Source organism: Panthera onca, chromosome A3, assembly GCF_046562875.1.
Source record: "Panthera onca isolate mPanOnc1 chromosome A3, mPanOnc1 haplotype 2, whole genome shotgun sequence".
In the NCBI taxonomy this organism is placed as follows: Eukaryota; Metazoa; Chordata; class Mammalia; order Carnivora; family Felidae; genus Panthera; species Panthera onca.
This window is the reverse complement of record NC_138341.1, coordinates 121,371,126-121,394,478: the sequence shown is the minus strand read 5'-3', so window position 1 is coordinate 121,394,478 and position 23,353 is coordinate 121,371,126. Positions and strand designations below refer to the sequence as shown.

General features: G+C 44.3%; 1 protein-coding gene across 2 annotated transcripts in view; it reads left to right on the top strand.

Moving 5' to 3' along the window:
- The first annotated feature begins 150 nt into the window (after nucleotides 1–150).
- The window catches only part of ZHX3 (zinc fingers and homeoboxes 3), a 127,054-nt gene continuing 103,851 nt past the window's right edge, over nucleotides 151–23,353 (top strand). The window contains exons 1-2 of one of the 2 annotated variants that reach the window (XM_060617750.3): nucleotides 5,776–5,919; nucleotides 8,552–8,795. The gene's annotated coding sequence lies outside the window, so the exon portion shown is untranslated. Of the gene's footprint in view, nucleotides 247–5,775; nucleotides 5,920–8,551; nucleotides 8,796–23,353 lie in introns of those variants that run through there. The other variant, XM_060617749.3, reaches the window with a different exon arrangement.

Genomic DNA, 23,353 nt, shown 5'->3' with positions numbered 1-23,353 from the left:
AAAGACCCCGCCTCCGCCCAATCCCCACGCCCAAGGGCGCCCTTTCACCTATAGAGGCTGGGCGGGCCGGACCTCAGGCCCCGCCCCGCGCAGGCTCCACCCCGGCCCCGCCCCGCTCCCTAAAGCGGCTGGATGGGAAGTCCCGGTGGCCCCCACCTGCCCCACCGCCAGGAGCAGCGGAAAAGCGGGGACTTTCGAATCCGGCGGACTTAGGCCCTCCTGGCTTTGCTTGGTGTATGACCTTGGGTAAGTTTTCCCCAATCTGAGCCTGTTTTCTGTTTGGCAAAGCGGATAGCCACCTCGTGTGATTTCCGAGATTACATAAAACGACTTTGTGGGGCACTTGGCCCTCACACGTTCCCTCTTCAGGGGCAGCTTTCCCTGACCGTCCCGACACATCCCGTAGACTGGACAGGAGCCTCGCATCATAAGCTCACATAGCCCACGGCTGTAACTTCATATTTGTTTGAATGACTGTTTGATTTTTGTCCGTCTCCTCATTTGAAGCTGAACTTTGTGAGAGCAGGTCGCGTTCATCCTTACACCCCAGCGCCCAGTTCAGTGCCTGACATACAGCGGGAGCTCAATAGATGCCCGCTCTCCTTCATGCCACCCATCTGACGCACCGGTGGAGCGTCAATACTGCTATCGGCCAGCAGAGGGCAGGCGGTGACCAGCCTTTTCGCCCTGCTGCCCTTCCTCTCAGCCGGCAGGCCGGGCGGGAGCGGGACAGGTGAGCCCAGGTGCGCACACGTCTGAAGAATCGACGGGCCCGCGAGCCACGGGCGAGGAGTCGGGCTAGGACACGGGTTCTCTTTCCCCTCGGATCTGTGGCCTGTCCTCGATCAAAGGCCTTTCTGACAACCCGTGTGGATGTACGGCTCCTGCAAAAAAGATGCGCTAGGAATCAGGAGGTGAGGGAGTTTGCTGTGAAGAGCGAGGGCACCGAGACGCTTGGAGGAGTGGGGTGCATTGTAAAGAGCCAGGCTTAGAGGGTCCCGGGTGGTGGGGAGTGAGAGATGGCCGCCATTGTTCTGTGACCCAAGATGACGGGACCTGGGTGGGGTGACTGTCTCCAGTTGTCCTCACTATAGCAAAGCCATTTAGTGTCAGTCCTAAACCCAAACCATGTCTGGTTTGTATCTCAAAAGAGCCCTGTTGGGAGCAGAGCTATCTCAAGCTGGCCAGAGGGCAGCACTGCCTCCAACATATCTATGGAAGCATTATATATAACTATTATATTTAACAGTGAAACCGTGGAAACATAAGAATCCCACAAGGGAGCCTGGGAGGAAAGGAGAGGTCCAAGGTGATGGCTACTGATGCCATAGTTACTGTACCTCTTTGAGCCTCAATTCCTCATCTGCGAAATGGAGATAAAACCTACCTTGCAGGATTGTGTTGAGGATTAAGCAGGACGAGTTCAGCCAGTGGTTCTCAACTTTGGCTGTGCATTGAGAGCACCATACCCCGGGTAAAATACTGATGCCTGGGGTACTGGGATCACCTGGGAAATCTTCAGGTGATGGCACTGTGCAGCCAAGGCTGAGAACTCCTGAGCTTTAGCACAAAGGGCACACACTAGGTATTCAAAAATGTGTATCACGTTAAAAAAAAAAAAATGGAGCACATATTGTTTTCATTGTTTCTCTTTAGTGAAGAAATAAATTGACATAAAGGTTGTTGCAGTAATTGGATTTCCAACAGGCTTGTTTCCGGAACTATGAATCATCGGGATTTGGTGATTATGGGGGTGGGGGAGACAGAGGCAGCCGCTGGTAATATGACTTATCCCAACGTCCAACGGAACTGAATGAGGCAGGGACCACCCTGTTCTAGCTTGAAGTTTATAGAACTATTTCCAAGGCACGCTCTGAGCATGCAAGCACCCTGGGCTCTTGTGTTTGTTCATGTCTGGGGTTGAGGATAGGGGCTGTTTTCTCCTCTCCCCGGGTACCCTCACCAGGCAGGCCTATACCAGTGGCAACTGTTTGACTTTTAAGTAACCCACAAGTGCACGTGGCACCTCCCTCTTTATGGGACTTAGTAACTTTAGGTGCTTCAATAAATTATAGACCCAATGATTATTTACTGTGCCTCACGACTTTTTTGCTGAGTGAACCCGGCGTGAAGTGGGAGGACCTGTTCACCTAGGCCTGTGGCTGTGACCACTTGTTATGGCAGCCAGACTGAGCCTGGAACAGCTCCTCAGTCACTCCTGGTGGCCTGGTGGCCTCATTGAAAATGGGGAGGGAGGCAGAGGAACGTGTGGCTGGCTCCCTCCAGCATGGAGGCCTGGGGCTTGGGGGCTAGGGAGTTGATGTCTCGCTAGGATTATTTGATTTAGCAAATAAGAATAAAGAACACCCAGTTAAATTTGAAGCTCAGATAAATAACAAAAGTTTTTTTAGTGTAAGTATGTCCCATGCAATTTGGGACATACTTATAGTAAAAAAAAAAAGAAAAATCATTATTTATCTGAACTTCAAATTTAACTGGATAGCCTTCATTTTTATTTGCTAAATCTAGCAGCTCTATGCCTGGCCAAACAGCCAAGGAAAAGCCAGCACAGGGAATTTGCTGCTGCCCCTCCTGCTCAATGTTGCCACATTCAGCTTCCACCTGTCACTGCCCTGCTCCAGAACTGTGCATGGTTCCCAGCTGCTCCCCTGCTTCCATAGCACAACCTTGACTCCCTGGCTGCTGTGCTGGGCCTTGCTCTTCTGCCAGCCCAGCTACCCTGCTTGGACCCTTACCCACCTCTTCTGCTCATGTTTCCCCTGATGGCATGTGTCCTTCCCACTCCCAGTAGCAATTGCAAACACTTAGTGACTACCTCCTGGGTACAGGTCCCATGCTTAGTTCTTCATCTGCATAATCTCATTTCGTTCTCATAAAACCTCATACGGCATATGGACAGTAGTTATCCTATTTTACTGATGAAGAAACTGATGCCCTAACAGTGATTCTTTTTTGTTTTTTAATGTTTATTTATTTTGAAAGAGAGAGAAAGAGCACATGCACACGTGCGGGGGATGGGCAGAGAGAGAGAGAGAAATCCCAAGTAGGCTCAGCCCCACATGGGGCTCAATCTCATGAACCGTAAAATCGTGACCTGAGCAGAAATCAAGAGTTGGTTAAGGCAGCTTAACCAACTGAGCCACCCAGGCACCCCAGCCCTAACAGTGATTCTTAAACCTGGTTCCTGTGTCAGCAGCAGCAGCCCCTGAGAGATGTTTAGAAATGCAAACTCTCAGCCTCTGCTGCACATTTATGAATCAAAATCTCTGGGGGTGGGGCCCAGTCACCTGTATTTTAATAAGACACCCCTCCCCCGCTTCAGTGTTTCTGATTCACACTCTAGTTTGAGACCTACTGCTCTAACAGGTGAAGTGACTACAGGAGTTTGTCACCAGGCAGAGGTCTAGTGGATCGCAGAGGACTTCCAGGCAGGATGTTTATGATCTCACTGAGCACCATACCTAGGCCAGGCACTAGAGATGCTGCAGCGACCCCACAGTCTTGGGGGGGGGGGGGGGGGGGGGGCGGGGTAGAAGAGAAAGAATAGACAGGTAGTCCGGCAGAGGCAGTTGCGATTTAAGATGACCAGGCTTAGGCAGACCAAGCCCTGAAACCCATAGCAATATGGGACAGGTCAAGGAGGGCTTTGAAAAGCTTGAAAAATAAGTTGAAATTAGTTAGATGAAGAAGGGTGCGAATGTTTTGGGTGTAGGGACTAGTTAGTACAAAGGCCCTGCAGAGCTACCTGGGGGTAGTTCAGTCTTGAAGATGAAGGTGAGGAGAGCGGGGGGCCGGGGGAAGTATCAGATTGGGGGGGTGGGGGGAGGGTCCTCTGCCCCCAGAGCAAAGGAAAAAGCTTTAATGGGTGTTGAGATGGCACTAGGGAAGATGGGGGTGGGGACTGGGATGCAGGGGGTTCCAGGCCTTCCTCCGCCCCTAGGTCTGCCCCCGCCACTCCCCAAGCGGTTGCGGAGACTCGACCCCCAATGGCAGCAGCGGGCAGGTGCTCAGTTTCAGGACTAGCAGAGCCTAAGACCAGCTCCTTCCGGGACTGAGAGGCGGGACTGGGAAAGCAGGGCGGGTCACCGCTCCCCTCCGCCGGCCCCACCCATCCGCCGACCCCGCCTCTGCTTCCAGCTCCGCCCCCTGCCTCCGGCTCCGCCCTCCACCTCCGGCTGGAGGCAGCCAGGCTCTGGGCTACTGGCCTAAGTCGCTTTTGCCTCCCATGTTGCCTTTTCCTGCTGATGTGGCAACGGCCGTGGGGCTACTGGGGCCTCTTCTCTCAGCTTTTCAAGGACAGGCCCTGGATGTGGTCAGGGATTCCTGGGCTGGAGCGCAGGACACTTCCGTAGCTATCTCCTCTTTCTGCCAACGAAGCCTCTGTTGCCAGCAGAGGACTGACCCAGCCTGGCCAGGTTGCCTGGCAGTGTGGGCTGAGGCTGGGCAGTTCCCGATTCCAGCTGTCCTTCCCGGAAAAACGTCAGTTTGGCTGAACCTTAGGATCCGTTTGCGATTTCTAGCCCGGGGAGGATTACTGGAAGACCATTAACCACCGTAGGAAGCGGCACTTTCTGTGTGTCCAAAATCTCTGCAGGACTTACCAGCTGCCCCATGGGCTTGACCTTCGGCAAGGGACTTCCGTTCCTCCTCTTTTTATTTGGGTATACCTTCTGCCCCGACCTGCTGACATCCAGGACCATGTTTCACTAGGCTTTGCAATTCAAGAAGGGTCTTGCGTGGTGCCCTCCACTTAAATAGGTATTCAAAAATATTGTTTAGGGAAGATCAATTTCTTCTGGGCCCTGAATTATATATAGATGGAGTGTATATAGTAGGGCAAGGGCAGTCTAAGTGGGTGGAAGTAGTGAGTAAAGGCACAGATGATGGAGAGAGAAAGTAAGTGCCCAGGAGACGACCTGTCTGGCCTTCAGTGTTGGGCAAAACCATGGGCACTGAGGAGCCATGGATGGTTGTTGAGCAGGAGAGAGATAATATTGTTGGTCATTGTACTAGATCCTTTGTGAATGTTATTGCACTGTCTGCCCACATTGTTCTTCCCCTGCCCCCTATCTATACAGTTCATGCCAAGTCAGTTTTTAGATCCCAGATCCATTGTCACTTACTCTGGGAAACCCTCAATGGCAGACAGACTCTAAGGTGACCCCCTGTCTCCCCACCTCCTGGTGTTCATGCCTTCATGTAATCCTTTCCTCGAGTGGGGGTAGGACCTGTGACTTGCTTTTAGAATATGGCAAAGGTGATGGGGTGTCACTCCCATGATTATGTAACATAGAGTCTTGCTAACAGACTAGTTCTGACACTCTCCTTGCTGACTTGAGGAAGGGAACAGCCATGTTGAGGAAGCCTGAGTGGCAAGGAGCTATGGGTGGTCCCTAGGCCATCCTGCTGACAGCCAGCAAGAAGTCAGCGTTCTCAGTCCTGCAGCCACCAGGAAATGAATCCTGCCAGCAATCTGAGGGAGCTTGAGCCCCCAAGTGAGAATGTAGTCCCACCATCACCTTGAGCACAGCCTTAGGAGTCCCCGAGTAGAAGACCCAGCTAAGCCATGCCCAGACTCCTGACTCACAGAAACTGAGATAATAAATCTCTGTTGTTGAGAATCCCTAGGTCGGTAGTGATTTATTACAGAGCAGTAACTAACTGATGCACCTTCTGGCTAGGGTAACCCCTTTACATAGGCTCTCATAGCATTATGTGCCTTTTCTTTCCTTTTTAAAGTGCTTTTTCATCCTTTTATGTGACACTTTGTATATACCATTTGATGAACGCTATGTCTTCATGAGGACACATTTGCTCATCACTTTACCCCCAGAGTCTCTCTCGGTGCCTGACACGTGGAAGAAGACCTACAATAAGGATTAGTTCATGTGTTAGTGAGTGAGTGCTCTTTTTTAATCTTGACTACAATGTGGCTAAGTGGGAACCATTGTTACATAGGAAGAATAGGAAACAAGGTATTTTTTTTCAAAGTCTACTATTTTGAGAGAGAGAGAGAGAGAGAGAGAGCGAGCACGTGTGTGTGGGGTAGGGGCAGAGAGAATCCCAAGCAGGATCCACACTGCCAGTGCAGAGCCCAGTGAGGGGTTCAAACCCAAGAACCACAAGACCATGACCTGAGCCGAAGTCCAATGCTCAACCGACTGAGCCACCCAAGAAACCAGTTATTAACATAAACTTAAAGGTATACTGAACAAAATCTTATTATCTTCTAAGTAAACATTTTGGTTTATATATGCCACCATATCCTAATTTTTAGTATGACTACAGAATGAATGATTTGGGAGCAGGGTATAGATTGCATGGTATGACCTCCTTCGTGGAGCATTGTATTTTCTAAAAAGTACAACCATCCAAAAATACTTTGGGGCTCCTTTGGTTTTCCCAAAGACTTACCTCTTACTTAAATCATTCTTTGGAAACTCCTCCCCTGTCACTGTCCTTTTCTGACCTGACCCAAACAGGCCCTCATCTGCTAATGCTTTGTGTGATTCCCACAGTTTGCCAACACCATTCTCATCGGCTTCATAAATTCTACATCTCTGGCAAGATTTGTAGTTTCATTTTGTACTCCATTTGCGCCATACTCCCAGAGGTCAAAGCCATCTGACTGCGGGATGCCGTTAAAACCAAACTCTGTCCTGCTTGGAGAGCCCTCCCCACCGCCCACTGCCTCCTTCCTGTCCCACTCTGCCCCCTTCACCCATTCTGCAGCGGCCATATTCATCTCCTCGTGGATCCCGATCCATGAGCACACCAGAAACACTTCCCCCTTTGCCCTGGAGGTCCCTACAGTGATTTCCCCAGACACCTTCATGGCTCACTCCCTCACCCACGCCAAGATTAGTCAGATTCAGATGTCACCTTTCTACCCTGACCACTCCCATCCAACCTTTCCTGGTTCTAATCTTTCCCAGGAACATGAACCACCTTCTCACATGCCATATGTTTTGCTTATTTATGATATTTGGCATTTGTCTCCCCCTCCACGAGAATGTAAGCCCCTGTGAGGACAAGACCTGTCTTCACTGATATATCCCAAGGGTGGCGTCTGGCACATAGTAGGTCTCCAGGAGAGGTGAGCGTCCACATCTTTGATGATCTTGCCCATGACTCAAAGTCTCCATCCTCTGCTGCTGGCCCACCTCCTTCTGGCCCCTCTCTCCGGTACTCCAGCCCCTGTCTAGGTGATATGAATTGTCAGGCAGTCATCTGCCTGACTCCAGAGGGCCTTCCTAGGGTGCGGGTGTTTTGACCTCACTGTGTCCCCCGTCACGTCTCCAGCAGGCGTGAAATACTAAATTCCTGTTTTTGTTCTGTGTAACAGCAAGAGGATTAGAGAGGAAGGAGGAAGGAGATGATCGGGGAAGCAATGGCCAGAGTGGAGAGGGAGGAGAAAGAAGATGGTCACAGGTTTTCTCGGGGTCCCGACCCACTCAGCTTTCTAAGCAGCTCAGAGAAGCGGCCGGCAGTGGGTGAAGGCTGTGTGCCACATATCCTGAGCTGGGTGCCACGTGGCAGAAACAGTCCCGTTGAGTCATGGGACACACAGCCACGCTGCTTTGTAGAGTTTGGTGTGTGGAGTATTTTTGTTTTTTACAGCCCAGCTGCCTGTGTAATGACTTCCTTCCCTCGGCCTTGTTCACAGAGGTGTCCCTGAGCGACCAGCTGAGTCACCACATTCCTTGCAGCTTAAAACACTGGCCCCAGCACCAAGGCCCAGTTCCTTCATGTAGATGGGACCTTTCAAGGCGGCCAGGGAATGCCCAGAAAGACAGGCTACACAGCTCCCATTTCTAACATGCACCCCTTCCCCAAAACATGATTATAAACCAAGTAAAGATGGAGAGAAATTCCATCTCCTAAGGATTAGGGAATGGCCACAGCCGTGTGCCATGGTCTGACGAATTACTTGTCAGCAACCATGAAAAGGCACCTGGGTGGCTCAGTCAGTTGAGTGCCCGACTCTTGATTTCAGCTCAGGTCATGATTCCAGGGTCATGTGATCGAGCCCCATGTGGGGCTTTGCGCTGCGTAGAACCTGCTTAAGATTCTCTCCCTCTCTCTCTCTCTCCCTCTCTCTCCCTCTCTCTTCCTCTCTCCCCCTCCTCTATCCCTCTCTCCCCCCCTCCTCTTTTCTCCCTCACTCCCTCCTCTGCTCCCTCTCCCCCTCTGCCCCTCTTACCCACTCTCTCCCTCTCTCTCAAAAATAATAATAAAAAAGAGGCTCTTGAAGTGGTATATAAACCAAAAGAGCCTAAAGATTTGTCAGTAACCATGAAGTCAATACTACACGAGGGAGAGGGGAGGGATGAAGAACCAACATCCATGCAGCATGAAGAGTCAGAAACCCAAGCGAAGACTGGGAACTCTCCATGGCCAGCTGGCAGGAAAGGAAACTTGCTTAGCCCTCCTGGAAAATAAGCACATAGTTCTCGGTAACATTAAGTACGCATAGGGCACAGAGGTTAGCAATTTAACACCTTGAAATGTATTTTGAAAATTTTCTCAGATACATGAGAACACAAGGAGGAGGATATTTAGAAGAGCAATGTTCATGGCATAGGTGAACGGGAGGCAAGGGAAGTGCCGAAGGAAGGAGCTAGTAAACCACGGATACCTGCCGGGAGATTCTGCACGGCATTGCGAAGAGATGGGATAGATGTACACACAGCAAAATGGATGGGGCTTACAGCGTCAGGCGGGGAAAGCGGCCGAAGAGCGTGAAGGCACAACAGTTCTCCGGTTTTACTGAGGTATGACTGATGTACAGTCACACACACTTAAGGATTTGAGTTTCAACATGTTTCATTACCCATGAAACCACCACCACAATCAAGATAATGGGTATACCCATCACCCCCAAGTAAGAAGTAGGTCTACATGTATTCAAACGGACAGATGTTTAGCACCTGTTGTTAAGTATTTTTAAAAGTTCAACAGTCTGTAATATAATCCCGTAGTTATAATAATAAAAAAAAATGTTCAGATATCCTGAAGACATCTGGAAGAACATGCACAAAACAAAATTATGTTCGCTGTTGGGAATCTTGTGAAAACTTCTTGGCCTTATTTGGCTGGTGTACCTTGCATTTCAGAAACTGCCCGTGCCGCTTGTCCCACCTCGTGGTCTCCAGTGAAGGTTAACACACTAGCAATGTGTCAGTATGGCCCCCTAACTTTGAGTGACTTTATTAAAATGTCACTGAGGTTGTCATAAGGAACTCCAACATGAGGGGTGCCTGACTGTTGTTCTCCATCCCCACGTCAGACAGCTGTGTCAACAATTTCCTTCAGCTCACCCCCAGGACCATTTTCTCTTCTCATCCCTTCCGACTGGAGACAATCTAGCAGAGGGGCAGTTGTGGCTGGGACAAAAGAGTGATTCCCCAACTTGTTTGCAAATCCATCTTTTTTTTTTTTTTTTAAGTAATCTCTACACCCAATGTGGGGCTCGAACTCATGACCTCGAGGTGAAGAGTCGCACGCTCCTGAGCCAGCCAGGCACCCCGCAAATCCATCTTTTATTACCCTTCTTCATGTATTCGTAGGTACAGGGAGGGATGGAAGATTGTGGGGGCAGGGGCATGTTGCGTTTTGTCTGGTTATGGGCTTTATACAAAAGCAGTCCTTGTTCTCTTATGTCTGGCTTCTTTTACTCCACGTTTTTTATAACAGTTCCATGTTGCTGTGTGCAGCTGTAGTTCATTCATGTTTTGTGCAGTATAAAGCATTCCATCAAGTGAATATACCACAATTTATCTGTCCCTTCTACTGATTGACATACGGGTTGTTTCCAGCCTGGGGCTATTGCAAAGAATGCTGCTGTGAACGTTCTTCTACATGTCCACCTGTTCCACCTGGGCATGTATTTCTCCTAGGTATATACTCTGGAGCAGAATTGCTGGGTTATAGGTATTCCCATGCTTAACTTAAAAAAATAATGCCAAACTGTTTCCCAAAATGATTATACAAGTACACGCCCTCCAGCAATATATGAGAGTTCCCCTTGTACATTTACCAACGGTTCTTCCCAGCAACTGGTACTATCAGACTTTGTACTTTAGCCATCTGGTGGGTCTGTAGTACCTCTTCTCTCTGGTTCATTTCCCTGATTACTAATGAGGCTGCGCACCTTTCATATGTTTATTGGCCATGTGGATTTTTTGTGTGCAGACCCTGCTCTTCCCCATTTTTCCATTGCTCTATATTTTCATCATTTATAGTAGTTTTTATATATTCTGGTTATAAATCCTTTGCCACCTATGTGCATTTCAAATCTTTCTCTTCTGTGGCTAATGATGTTTCTTGATGCACGAAAGGTCTTAACTATAAAGAAGTCCAATTTATCGGTCTTTCACTTGTGGTTAGTGCTTTTACTGTCTTAAGAAAACTTTTCCTCCTTTGATGTCATAAAGATATTGTATGTTATCTTCTAAAGCTTTACTGGCTTACCTTTCATATTTTAGTCCATAATGTGTAGAAATTGGCTTTTGAGGATGGTGTGCAATGGGGTTCCAATGTCATTTTTCCCATGTGGACATTCAATCGACTTAACACTATTCAAAAGATCATTTCCCCACACTGTTCTGCAATGCTATCTCTAAAATTAATATGGTTGGGGGGGGGGTCTCCTGTCCATTGGTTTTTGTAAACTCTTATAACAATACCATACTGTCTTAATTATTAGAACTTTATGATAAGTTTTGTTAGCTGATAGACTAAATCCCCTCTACCTTGTACTTCTTCAAGTGTACCTTAGCCATTGTTGGCCTTCTGCAGTTTCATATAAACTATAAAGTTTAATGTAAGTTAATATAAATTAGAATGACCATGTCAAGTGCCATATGAAAATCAACTGGGATTGCTTTGAATCTATAGACCAATTGAAGAGAATGACAGCTTTGCAATATTGAGCCTTCTAATCTATTAACATGGTATCTCTCTCCATTATTCATTTATTCTCTAATATCTATTAAAATGTTCATGGTTTCCTCCATAGAGGTCGTACATGTCTTTTGTTAGATCCATTTGTAGGTACTTGGTATTTTTTTGCTATTTCAAAACTGTTTTGACTATTTAACACTATTTTCTGACATTTGCTGGAAGACAGAAGTTGACTTTGGCATATTGATTATGCACCTGGAGAAGGACCTTCATCAGAACCTGACCATGAACCTGACCATGGTGCCACCCTGACCTCAGACTTCCAGACTCCAAAACAGGGGAAATAAGTCCTATTTTTTATAAGCTACCCAGTTTATAATACTTTGTTACAGCAGCCAGACTAAGACAATAACTTATTTGAGATTCCTTAGGATTTTCTACCTGCACAATCATGTCATTTTTTAATTTATTATTAAAAAATTTTTTTAAATGTTTATTCATTTTTGAGAGAGAGCAAGCTGGGGAGGGATAGAGAGAAAGGGAGACACAGAATCCGAACCAGGTTCCAGGTTGAGCTGAGCTGGACACGGGGCTCGAACCCATGAACGGGGAGATCATGACCCAAGCTGAAGTCAGATGTTCAACCAACTGAGCCACTCAGGGGCCCCTACCATTATGTCATTTTTGAAGACAGCTTTATTTCTTTCTTTCTTAGCTTTTTAATTTTTTTTTTCTTTTTCCTGCCTTATTGCCCTGGCCAGGACAGCCCATAAAATGTTGATTAGAAGTGGTGATAACTGATATTCTTGTCAGTTCCTGAGCTTAGAGAGGAAAATGCTCACTATTTTACCATTAAGAATGGTGTTAGCTCTAGTTGATCCCCCCTGTATCTCCTGTATCAGAATGAGGAAACTATCTTCCATCTTTAGGTTGCTAAGAGTTTTTACTGTGAATAAGTGTTGAATTTGTCAAATGCTTTTTTTTAAGCATCTATTCAGATAGCCAAATTATTTTTCCTTTTTATTCTGTTAATGTGGTTGGTTGATTTTTTTTTTTTAACGTTTATTTATTTTTGAGACAGAGAGAGAGACAGAGCATGAACGGGGGAGGAGCAGAGAGAGAGGGAGACACAGAATCGGAAGCAGGCTCCAGGCTCTGAGCCATCAGCCCAGAGCCCAATGCGGGGCTCGAACTCACGGACCGCGAGATCGCGAGATCGTGACCTGAGCTGAAGTCGGAGGCTCAACTGACTGAGCCACCCAGGCGCCCCGGTTGGTTGATTTTTAAATATTAAACAAGTTTGCAATCCTGAGATAACCTCTACTTTGTTATGACTTATTATCCTTTTAATTTGCTGCTGTATTTGATTTGCTAACATTTTGTTTTGGATTTTTGTATTGATGTCATGAGAGATAGTGATATTTTCTCTTGTCATGTTCTTGCCAGGTTTTGGTAGTATGATTATGCTGACCTTATAAAATAAGTTGGTAAGTGTTCCCTCTATTTTCTAAGGGAATTTGTTTAAAATAGGTATTCTTATTTAAAATTTTAGTGAGAATATTTTCATTATCTTTTAACCGATATGTCCTCATACTAAAGTATGTCATAAACATCATATAGTTGAATCTTATATTTTGTTTAAATTTGCCCTATTGGGGCACCTGGGTGGCTCAGTCTGTTGAGCGTCCAATTTCGGCTCAGGTCATGATCTCACAGCTCGTGAGTTCGAGCCCCGCGTCGGGCTCTGTGCTGACAGCTCGGAACCTGGAGCCTGCTTCAGATTCTGTGCCTCCCTCTCTGTCTGCCCGAACCCACTTGCATTCTGTCTCTCTCTCGAAAAAAAAAAAAAAAAAAAAAAAAACATTAAAAAAATTTCTAAAAATTTGCCCTGACAATATTTTTCTATTTGTTAGAATACTTAGTCCACTTATATTTGACATAATTACAGATACGGTTCCAAACCATTTACATCCATAATCTTGTCTTCTTTTTGTTCTACCTGGTTTTTGTTCCCGTTTTCCTCTTTTTCTTCCTTCTTTTGTTTCAGCCAAGCATTTTTTATTACCTGATTTTACCCTCTTCGTTAGATTTTTTAACATTGTGGTAAAAAAAACACAACATAACACCATGATAACTATTTTTAAGTGTACAGTTTACTAGTCTTAATTACATTCACATTTCTGTGCAACCAATTTCCAGAATTCTTTCACCTTGCAACACTGAAACATTTTTAAATGTTATTAAACAACAACTTTCCATCCTTTCCTCCTCCCAATCTGTGGCAATCACCATTCTGCTTTATGTCTCTATGAATTTGACTATTATAGACACCTGATATAAATAGAATCATACAGTATTTGTCCTTTTGTGACTGGCTTGTTTTGCTCAGCATCATGTCCTCAAGGTTCATCTAGGTTGTGGCATATGTCAGAATTTTCTCCTTTTTAAAGGCTGAATAATATTCTATTGTGTATAGAGACCACATTTTGTTTTTCCATTCATCTTCATTGATGGAGATTTCGGTTGCTTCCACCTTTGGGCTATTGTGAATGCTGTTGCTCTGAACAAGGGTATAGAAATGTCTGTTTGAGTTCCTGCCTTCAGTTCTTTCTGATATGTTACCTAGAAGTAGAATTTCTGGATAATATGGTAATTCTATGTTTAACTTTTTTGAGGAACCATCATACTGTTTTCCAGGGCAGCTGCACTCTTGTATGTTCCCATGAATAGCACAAAAGTGTTCCAATTTCTCTGCATCAACTACAACATCTGGTTTTTTCTTTTTCTTTTCTCTTTTGGATAATAACCATCCTAATGGTTGTGAAGTGATATCTCATGATTTTTCCTTGTCTAAGCTTGGCTTTTATCTCCATGAATATAGTGCCTTTGGCTGTTTTTTAGTCTCTGCCTGACAATTTCCTGTATATGGGGTCATCATGAGTCTGTTTCTTTGTTGCTTTACTTGTTTTCTCTTATGGTGTCTTGTCTTCTTATATGTCTGGCTGTATTTGTGCATTAGCATTGTAGTGCATGAAAAAAATTGTTAGTAGAAACTATTTTAAGGTTAGGATGATGTAAACTTCTCCCAAAGAGATTTTTTTTCTAGCCCGTAGGAGTGCTAACAGTTTAGGATCCTTTCACTCTGTATTGAGCTTGACATTATCTAGTCCACTCAGATGACTTGAAACCAGGATACATCTGTGCAAGGAATGGATCACTTCCAGTTCACATCTTCTCTTAAATTAAAGCTCTTCAAGATCCTACATTAAAGTGTGAAGAGTTTTGTTTGCTCAGAGCTTGAATGTCACACTGAAGAGTCTGGGGAAGGGATGGGCAGTTGCTAGTCAATCTACTTGGTCAGGGGGCGGCATGATGAATCTTCGTTCTGTGGTCCAGTATGAGAAAAGGAGGAAGGCAAGCTGGGCTAGACTGGGCTAGGGAAACAGAGCTATTCAGAGAGATGGTCTGTCCTGACTGAGGTGATATAAGGCATGGGGTCTACCAGGTGGAGTATATATAGCAGGAGAGAAGCCAAGACTGCAGAGCAGTTGCAAGTCATAGTTCACCTGGGCTAGAAACTGGTTGTCTTCCTTGGCCCTGGGCAATCTTTCTGGCCAGCGTCTCCTCCAGGCTAGCCAATGACCACTTGTATAGTCTTGGCTGAGCCTTGATACGCTGGACAACTTCATTATTGTTCTCTCTGTGTCCATTCTAAACCCTGCCTTCTAGTCTCCACCCAGCATGTTGCCCCTATTCAGATCACTTCAGTAAAGCCTTCTTGCTCTTAGGATATGACTCAAATTATTACCATGACTTTCAAGGCTATGCATGATCTGGCCACTGTCCACCTCTCTAGCTTTATCTTCTCCAATTATCTGCCTCATTGTACAATTTTCTTCTTCCTCTTGTATCCTTGTATCCTTGACCACCATGTATCCTTGACCACCAAAGGGCCTATGCATGTGCTGTTCCCTCTATAGGAAGTACTCTTCTTTCCGCTATTTGCCGAGTATTATGGATTAAATGCATGTATTCCCCCCCAAATTCTTATGTTGAAGCCCTAACTCCCCAGTGTGGTTATATTTGGAGTAAGGCAGTAATTAAGGTTAAATGAGGTCATAAGTGTAGGGCCCTGATCCAGTAGGATTAGTGTCCTTGTAAGAAGAGACACCAGAGAGCTTACTCCCCTTCTCTCCCTGTGCACAAATAATAAGAAAAGTTCATATGAGGACATAGCAAGAAAGCAGCCATCTCCAAGCCAGGAAGATAATTCTCACCAAAAACCAAATTGGCTGGGACTTTGATCTTGGACCTTTAACGTCAAGAACTATGAGAAAATAAATTTCTGTTATTTAAGCTACCTGGTCTATAATATTTTGTTATGGTAGCCTGAGCAGACTAATACATTTAATTTAATCCCTATTTTTCCCTTTAGATCTCACAGCAACTATTTCCCCAAACATCTTTGAGACAAAGCCACCTATTCGTGGATCTCATGGTACCGTGCACCTTGTAAGATTTATGTTTTTAATTATTTGACCAATGTACACCTTATTTACTAGACTGTAAGCTACATGAAGGTCTCTGCTTTTATTTGGGGCTGCATTATCAAAACCTAAGTAGGTACACAGTAGGCGCACGATACCTAATTTTGGGGGAAGGAGAGTGGTTGGTGGGGACAGACAATGCCTTGAGCTGGGATGGTTTTATGGACATTCAAGCTCATCTCTGGTCCAACAGAAACTGTGTATTCATAATCAAGATGTAACTCTAGGCTCCACCCTGTGATAGGGCTCAGGATCCCGCCCATCATGTTTGGCTCAGGACCTGAGCTGGGTTGGATCAGCCAAACCCCAGTTGCAAGGGCCAGCTGAAGACCGTCTCTGACATCAGGCCTCACTATTGTATTTTTCTTATAGTGTTCTCTTGAAGATGAAGTCATGACTTGATAAATACTGTTACACACACAATTGTACTCCCTTCACCTGCCCCCACAAACCAGTCCCTTTTTAATCCCAGAAACTCATCTAATGGCGGTCAGGGCCACTGTGTATAAGATAGGGCCCACTCAGGAGACAGAAGCCACACCAGTAACTTGAACAAGAAACATTTAATATGAAGAATTATTAACCAGTGAAAGGTTGTTGGTGACTAAAAAGGTCAAAAGAGAGCTCCAAAGAATACAGGCACAGTAGCTATAGACAGCAGCTATTATCTTTAGGGCTGAGACAGAGTGGCCAAGGAGAGAACAAACTTGCAAGCACCTCTTCCCCAACCCCAGGGTGAGATTTGGGCCTTGTTGGAGAGAGCAGGAATTCAGCCCATTGCACAGTGGAGAACTTTGCTGGAAGTCCACAGGCAATAGGTCAGAAGCTGGCCATCCAGGTGGCAGAAAAGCTCACTGGAGGGTGAGCATCACCGGGTCTCCCATAGACCCCTGGCAACCATGCACTGTAGGAGCAGTAAGAGCAGACTGGAAATAGGAAGCCTCTGAATCAGGAAGCCCCTTATGCTTCCATTTTTTTTTTGCATTTTTCCAGTCCTCTCTACTGACAAAGCCTGGCAAAAGGGGAATGTTTACAGAATTCAGCTTCAGTATCACGGGGCAAGGCAAAGAAGTGTGCTTTAGAGCTGACAGGCAATAAGTTGGCACAACTGGATTCAGAACCTTTCTTAAGAAAACTGGTGGGACGGGGAGCCTCGGTGGTTCAGTTGGTTGAGCGTCCAACTTTGGCTCAGGTCATGATCTTGTGGTCTGTGAATTTGAGCCCCACGTCAGGCTCTGTGCTGTCAGCTCAGAGCCTGGCGTCTGCTTCAGATTCTGTGTGTGTCTCTCTCTCTGCCCCTCCCCTGCTCGAGCTCTGTCTCTCTCTCTCTCTCAAAAAGTAAATACACATTAAAAAAAAAAAGCTTTAGAATAATAGTCATAAAATTAATCGCTGGGCTTGAAAACAGTATACAGGACAGCAGAGAATCTCTTGCCACAAAGATCGAGGGACTAAGGAACAGTCACGAGGAGTTGAAAAACGCTTTAAACGAATTGCAAAACAAAATGGAATCCACGATGGCTCGGCTTGAAGAGGCAGAGGAGAGAATAGGTGAACTAGAAGACAAAGTTATGGAGAAAGAGGAAGCTGAAAGAAAGAGAGATAAAAAAATCCAGGAGTATGAGGGGAAAATTAGAGAACTAAGTGATACACTAAAAAAAAATAATATACGCATAATTGGTATCCCAGAGGAGGAAGAGAGAGGGAAGGGTGCTGAAGGGGTACTTGAACAAATTATAGCTGAGAACTTCCCTGAACTGGGGAAGGAAAAAGGCATTGAAATCCAAGAGGCACAGAGAACTCCCTTCAGACGTAACTTGAATCGATCTTCTGCACGACATATCATAGTGAAACTGGCAAAATACAAGGATAAAGAGAAAATTCTGAAAGCAGCAAGGGATAAACGTGCCCTCACATATAAAGGGAGACCTATAAGACTCGTGACTGATCTCTCCTTTGAAACTTGGCAGGCCAGAAAGGCTTGGCACGATATCTACAGTGTGCTAAACAGAAAAAATATGCAGCCGAGAATCCTTTATCCAGCAAGTCTGTCATTTAGAATAGAAGGAGAGATAAAGGTCTTCCCAAAAAAACAAAAACTGAAGGAATTTGTCACCACGAAACCAGCCCTACAAGAGATCCTAAGGGGGATCCTGTGAGACAAAGTACCAGAGACATCACTACAAGCATAAAACATACAGACATCACAATGACTCTAAACCCATATCTTTCTATAATAACACTGAATGTAAATGGATTAAATGCGCCAACTAAAAGACATAGGGTATCAGAATGGATAAAAAAACAAGACCCATCTATTTGCTGTCTACAAGAGACTCATTTTAGATCTGAGGACACCTTTAGATTGAGAGTGAGGGGATGGAGAACTATTTATCATGCTCCTGGAAGCCAAAAGAAAGCTGGAGTAGCCATACTTATATCAGACAAACTAGACTTTAAATTAAAGGCTGTAACAAGAGATGAAGAAGGGCATTATATAATAATCACAGGGTCTATCCACCAGGAAGAGCTAACTATTATAAATGTCTATGCGCCAAATACCCGAGCCCCCAGATATATAAAACAATTACTCATAAACATAAGCAACCTTATTGATAAGAATGTGGTCATTGCAGGGGACTTTAACACCCCACTTACAGAAATGGATAGATCATCTAGACACACAGTCAATAAAGAAACAAGGGCCCTGAATGATACATTGGATCAGATGGACTTGACAGATATATTTAGAACTCTGCATCCCAAAGCAACAGAATATACTTTCTTCTCGAGTGCACATGGAACATTCTCCAAGATAGATCATATACTGGGTCACAAAACAGCCCTTCATAAGTTTACAAGAATTGAAATTATACCATGCATACTTTCAGACCACAATGCTATGAAGCTTGAAATCAACCACAGGAAAAAGTCTGGAAAACCTCCAAAAGCATGGAGGTTAAAGAACACCCTACTAACGAATGAGTGGGTCAACCAGGCAATTAGAGAAGAAATTAAAACATATATGGAAACAAACAAAAATGAAAATACAACAATCCAAACGCTTTGGGATGCAGCGAAGGCAGTCCTGAGAGGAAAATACATTGCAATCCAGGCCTATCTCAAGAAACAAGAAAAATCCCAAATACAAAATCTAACAGCACACCTAAAGGAAATAGAAGCAGAACAGCAAAGGCAGCCTAAACCCAGCAGAAGAAGAGAAATAATAAAGATCAGAGCAGAAATAAACAATATAGAATCTAAAAAAACTGTAGAGCAGATCAACGAAACCAAGAGTTGGTTTTTTGAAAAAATAAACAAAATTGACAAACCTCTAGCCAGGCTTCTCAAAAAGAAAAGGGAGATGACCCAAATAGATAAAATCATGAATGAAAATGGAATGATTACAACCAATCCCTCAGAGATACAAACAATTATCAGGGAATACTATGAAAAATTATATGCCAGCAAATTGGACAACCTGGAAGAAATGGACAAATTTCTAAACACCCACACTCTTCCAAAACTCAATCAGGAGGAAATAGAAAGCTTGAACAGACCCATAACCAGCGAAGAAATTGAATCGGTTATCAAAAATCTCCCAACAAATAAGAGTCCAGGACCAGATGGCTTCCCAGGGGAGTTCTACCAGACATTTAAAGCAGAGATAATACCTATCCTTCTCAAGCTATTCCAAGAAATAGAAAGGGAAGGAAAACTTCCAGACTCATTCTATGAAGCCAGTATTACTTTGATTCCTAAACCAGACAGAGACCCAGTAAAAAAAGAGAACTACAGGCCAATATCCCTGATGAATATGGATGCAAAAATTCTTAATAAGATACTAGCTAATCGAATTCAACAGCATATAAAAAGAATTATTCACCATGATCAAGTGGGATTCATTCCTGGGATGCAGGGCTGGTTCAACATTCGCAAATCGATCAACGTGATACATCACATTAACAAAAAAAAAAAGAGAAGAACCATATGATCCTGTCAATCGATGCAGAAAAGGCCTTTGACAAAATCCAGCACCCTTTCTTAATAAAAACCCTTGAGAAAGTCGGGATAGAAGGAACATACTTAAAGATCATAAAGGCCATTTATGAAAAGCCCACAGCTAACATCATCCTCAACGGGGAAAAACTGAGAGCTTTTTCCCTGAGATCAGGAACACGACAGGGATGCCCACTGTCACCGCTGCTGTTTAATATAGTGCTGGAAGTTCTAGCATCAGCAATCAGACAACAAAAGGAAATCAGAGGCATCAAAATTGGCAAAGATGAAGTCAAGCTTTCGCTTTTTGCAGATGACATGATATTATACATGGAAAATCCGATAGACTCCACCAAAAGTCTGCTAGAACTGATACATGAATTCAGCAAAGTTGCAGGATACAAAATCAATGTGCAGAAATCAGTTGCATTCTTATACACTAACAATGAAGCAACAGAAAGACAAATGAAGAAACTGATCCCATTCACAATTGCACCAAGTAGCATAAAATACCTAGGAATAAATCTAACCAAAGATGTAAAAGATCTGTATGCTGAAAACTATAGAAAGCTTATGCAGGTAATTGAAGAAGATATAAAGAAATGGAAAGACATTCCCTGCTCATGGATTGGAAGAATAAATATTGTCAAAATGTCAATACTACCCAAAGCTATCTACACATTCAATGCAATCCCAGTCAAAATTGCACCAGCATTCTTCTCGAAACTAGAACAAGCAATCCTAAAATTCATATGGAACCACAAAAGGCCCCGAATAGCCAAAGTAATTTTGAAGAAGAAGACCAAAGCAGGAGGCATCACAATCCCAGACTTTAGCCTCTACTACAAAGCTGTCATCATCAAGACAGCATGGTATTGGCATAAAAACAGACACATAGACCAATGGAATAGAATAGAAACCCCAGAACTAGACCCACAAACGTATGGCCAACTCATCTTTGACAAAGCAGGAAAGAACATCCAATGGAAAAAAGACAGTCTCTTTAACAAATGGTGCTGGGAGAACTGGACAGCAACATGCAGAAGGTTGAAACTAGACTACTTTCTCACACCATTCACAAAAATAAACTCAAAATGGATAAAGGACCTGAATGTGAGACAGGAAACCATCAAAACCTTAGAGGAGAAAGCAGGAAAAGACCTCTCTGACCTCAGCCGTAGCAATCTCTTACTCGGCACATCCCCAAAGGCAAGGGAATTAAAAGCAAAAGTGAATTACTGGGACCTTATGAAGATAAAAAGCTTCTGCACAGCAAAGGAAACAACCAACAAAACTAAAAGGCAACCAACGGAATGGGAAAAGATATTTGCAAATGACACATCGGACAAAGGGCTAGTATCCAAAATCTATAAAGAGCTCATCAAACTCCACACCCGAAAAACAAATAACCCAGTGAAGAAATGGGCAGAAAACATGAATAGACACTTCTCTAAAGAAGACATCCGGATGGCCAACAGGCACATGAAAAGATGTTCAACGTCGCTCCTTATCAGGGAAATACAAATCAAAACCACACTCAGATACCACCTCACGCCAGTCAGAGTGGCCAAAATGAAGAAATCAGGAGACTATAGATGCTGGAGAGGATGTGGAGAAACAGGAACCCTCTTGCACTGTTGGTGGGAATGCAAATTGGTGCAGCCGCTCTGGAAAGCAGTGTGGAGGTTCCTCAGAAAATTAAAAATAGACCTACCCTATGACCCAGCAATAGCACTGCTAGGAATTTATCCAAGGGATACAGGAGTACTGATGCATAGGGGCACCTGTACCCCAATGTTTATAGCGGCACTCTCAACAATAGCCAAATTATGGAAAGAGCCTAAATGTCCATCAACTGATGAATGGATAAAGAAATTGTGGTTTATATACACAATGGAATACTACGTGGCAATGAGAAAAAATGAAATATGGCCTTTTGTAGCAACATGGATGGAACTGGAGAGTGTGATGCTAAGTGAAATAAGCCATACAGAGAAAGACAGATACCATATGGTTTCACTCTTATGTGGATCCTGAGAAACATAACAGAAACCCATGGGGGAGGGGAAGGAAAAAAAAAAAAAAAAAAGAGGTTAGAGTGGGAGAGAGCCAAAGCATTAGAGACCGTTAAAAACTGAGAACAAACTGAGGGTTGATGGGGGGTGGGAGGGAGGGCAGGGTGGGAGGGAGGGCAGGGTGGGTGATGGGTATTGAGGAGGGCACCTTTTGGGATGAGCACTGGGTGTTGTATGGAAACCAATTTGACAGTAAATTTCATATATTAAAAAATAAAAAAAAAATAAAAAAAAAAAAGCTGATGGGACATCCTTTTTAACCTTTGAATCTTTATAATGCATCATACACCATGTTAATAGTAACACGTGGAGTATCTCATTCAATTCTCTTAACTACATTAGGGCGCTAAGTTACTCAAGTTCACACAGCAAGTAAGTGGGGGAGACAGGATTCAAACCCAGGAGTTTCAAATTTAATCTTACTTCCATACTGCATTAAACTTCCTCCTGGATCCTTTCACTCCAGACTTCATAAATGCAACAGAAAGTTTCATGGAGAATGATAGAACCTTCTCTATGAAATGAACTACGTACTTCTGATCAAGCTAGGGGCTCTGTCACTATCCTAGTACTGTAGGGTTCTTCTTCGAATCCTTGGTTCTCAGCTGGTTACTGTTCCTTTTCTGTGCTCTGCCTGTGTTGTGATACCTTATTCTAGAAAAGGAGCTGGCATATAAATCACGGAATTTTCAGCTTCTCTTCCTGTGATTGTTCAAAATTCAGACATTTTGCCCCTTGAGATTCTATAGCACTGGCTACTCTTCAGAGCTATGCAGTGGATATGGTAGAATAGCCATAGTTGGAATGCTTTTGGTTTCAGATAATAGAAAACCCAACTCAAATTACAGTCAACAATACAGGGAATTTATTGACTTACACGACTTTATTGGTTCAGGCAAGCCTTGATCAGCACTCCCAACTGTTTCTTTTTTGTTCTTTCTGCTTTTCCCCGTTCCATGTGTTGGCTTCATCTTTAGGCTGGCTCTCTTTATGGTCACAAAATAGTTACCAGCCACACATGGTTCCTCACTGACATCCAGGAAAGCAATGATGACTTTATTCAGTTATTGTGAAGGGGCAAATATTAGATACTGATAGTTGTAGTCCTGGGTAATAGGTCTATTCTTGAAGCAATCAATACAAAGTAGAAGGGATTACTCCAATTGACTTAGTACAGCCGGAGTCCATACTCACATGTGGAAAATGGGGCCTATCCCAGCCGAATAGCCTCAATGTTGTGCAATGGGGAGTGGGATACACTGGATGTTAGAAGGTGCATCTGTCAGGAAAGGTTAGGTTTTGCTGTGGTGATGAACAAGCCCCAATCATTTTATAACAGCAGGTATCTTTCTTGCTCACACTACATGTGCACTGTGAGTGCACTGGGGGGCATTATTTAATGATTTCTCCCTTCAGGACCCAGACTGATGGAGCTATCACCATCTCAAGCACTGTCTATTGTTGTTTCTGAGGGAAAGAGAGTATACAAAATTGCCTACCAGCTCTTAAAGTTTGGACCCAGGAGTATATCCGCTTACACATTATTGACCAAAGCAAGTGGCATGGACACTCCTGACTCCAAGCCGTAAGGAAGTACAACCCCATCATGTGCCTGGGAAACAAACCAGAAATGTTTGGTGACTAGCATTAATGTCAACTACCACAAGAGGCCATCAGAATACCCACAAGAGAGGGCTTACAGAGACCACCCCAGTTTTTGCCCACTTTTTGTTGGGAAAAGAATAACTTCCTGTTTTGATTGCTACATAAAAAGAGGCCTCCCTACTCTGCAGAAATCAGGAACTC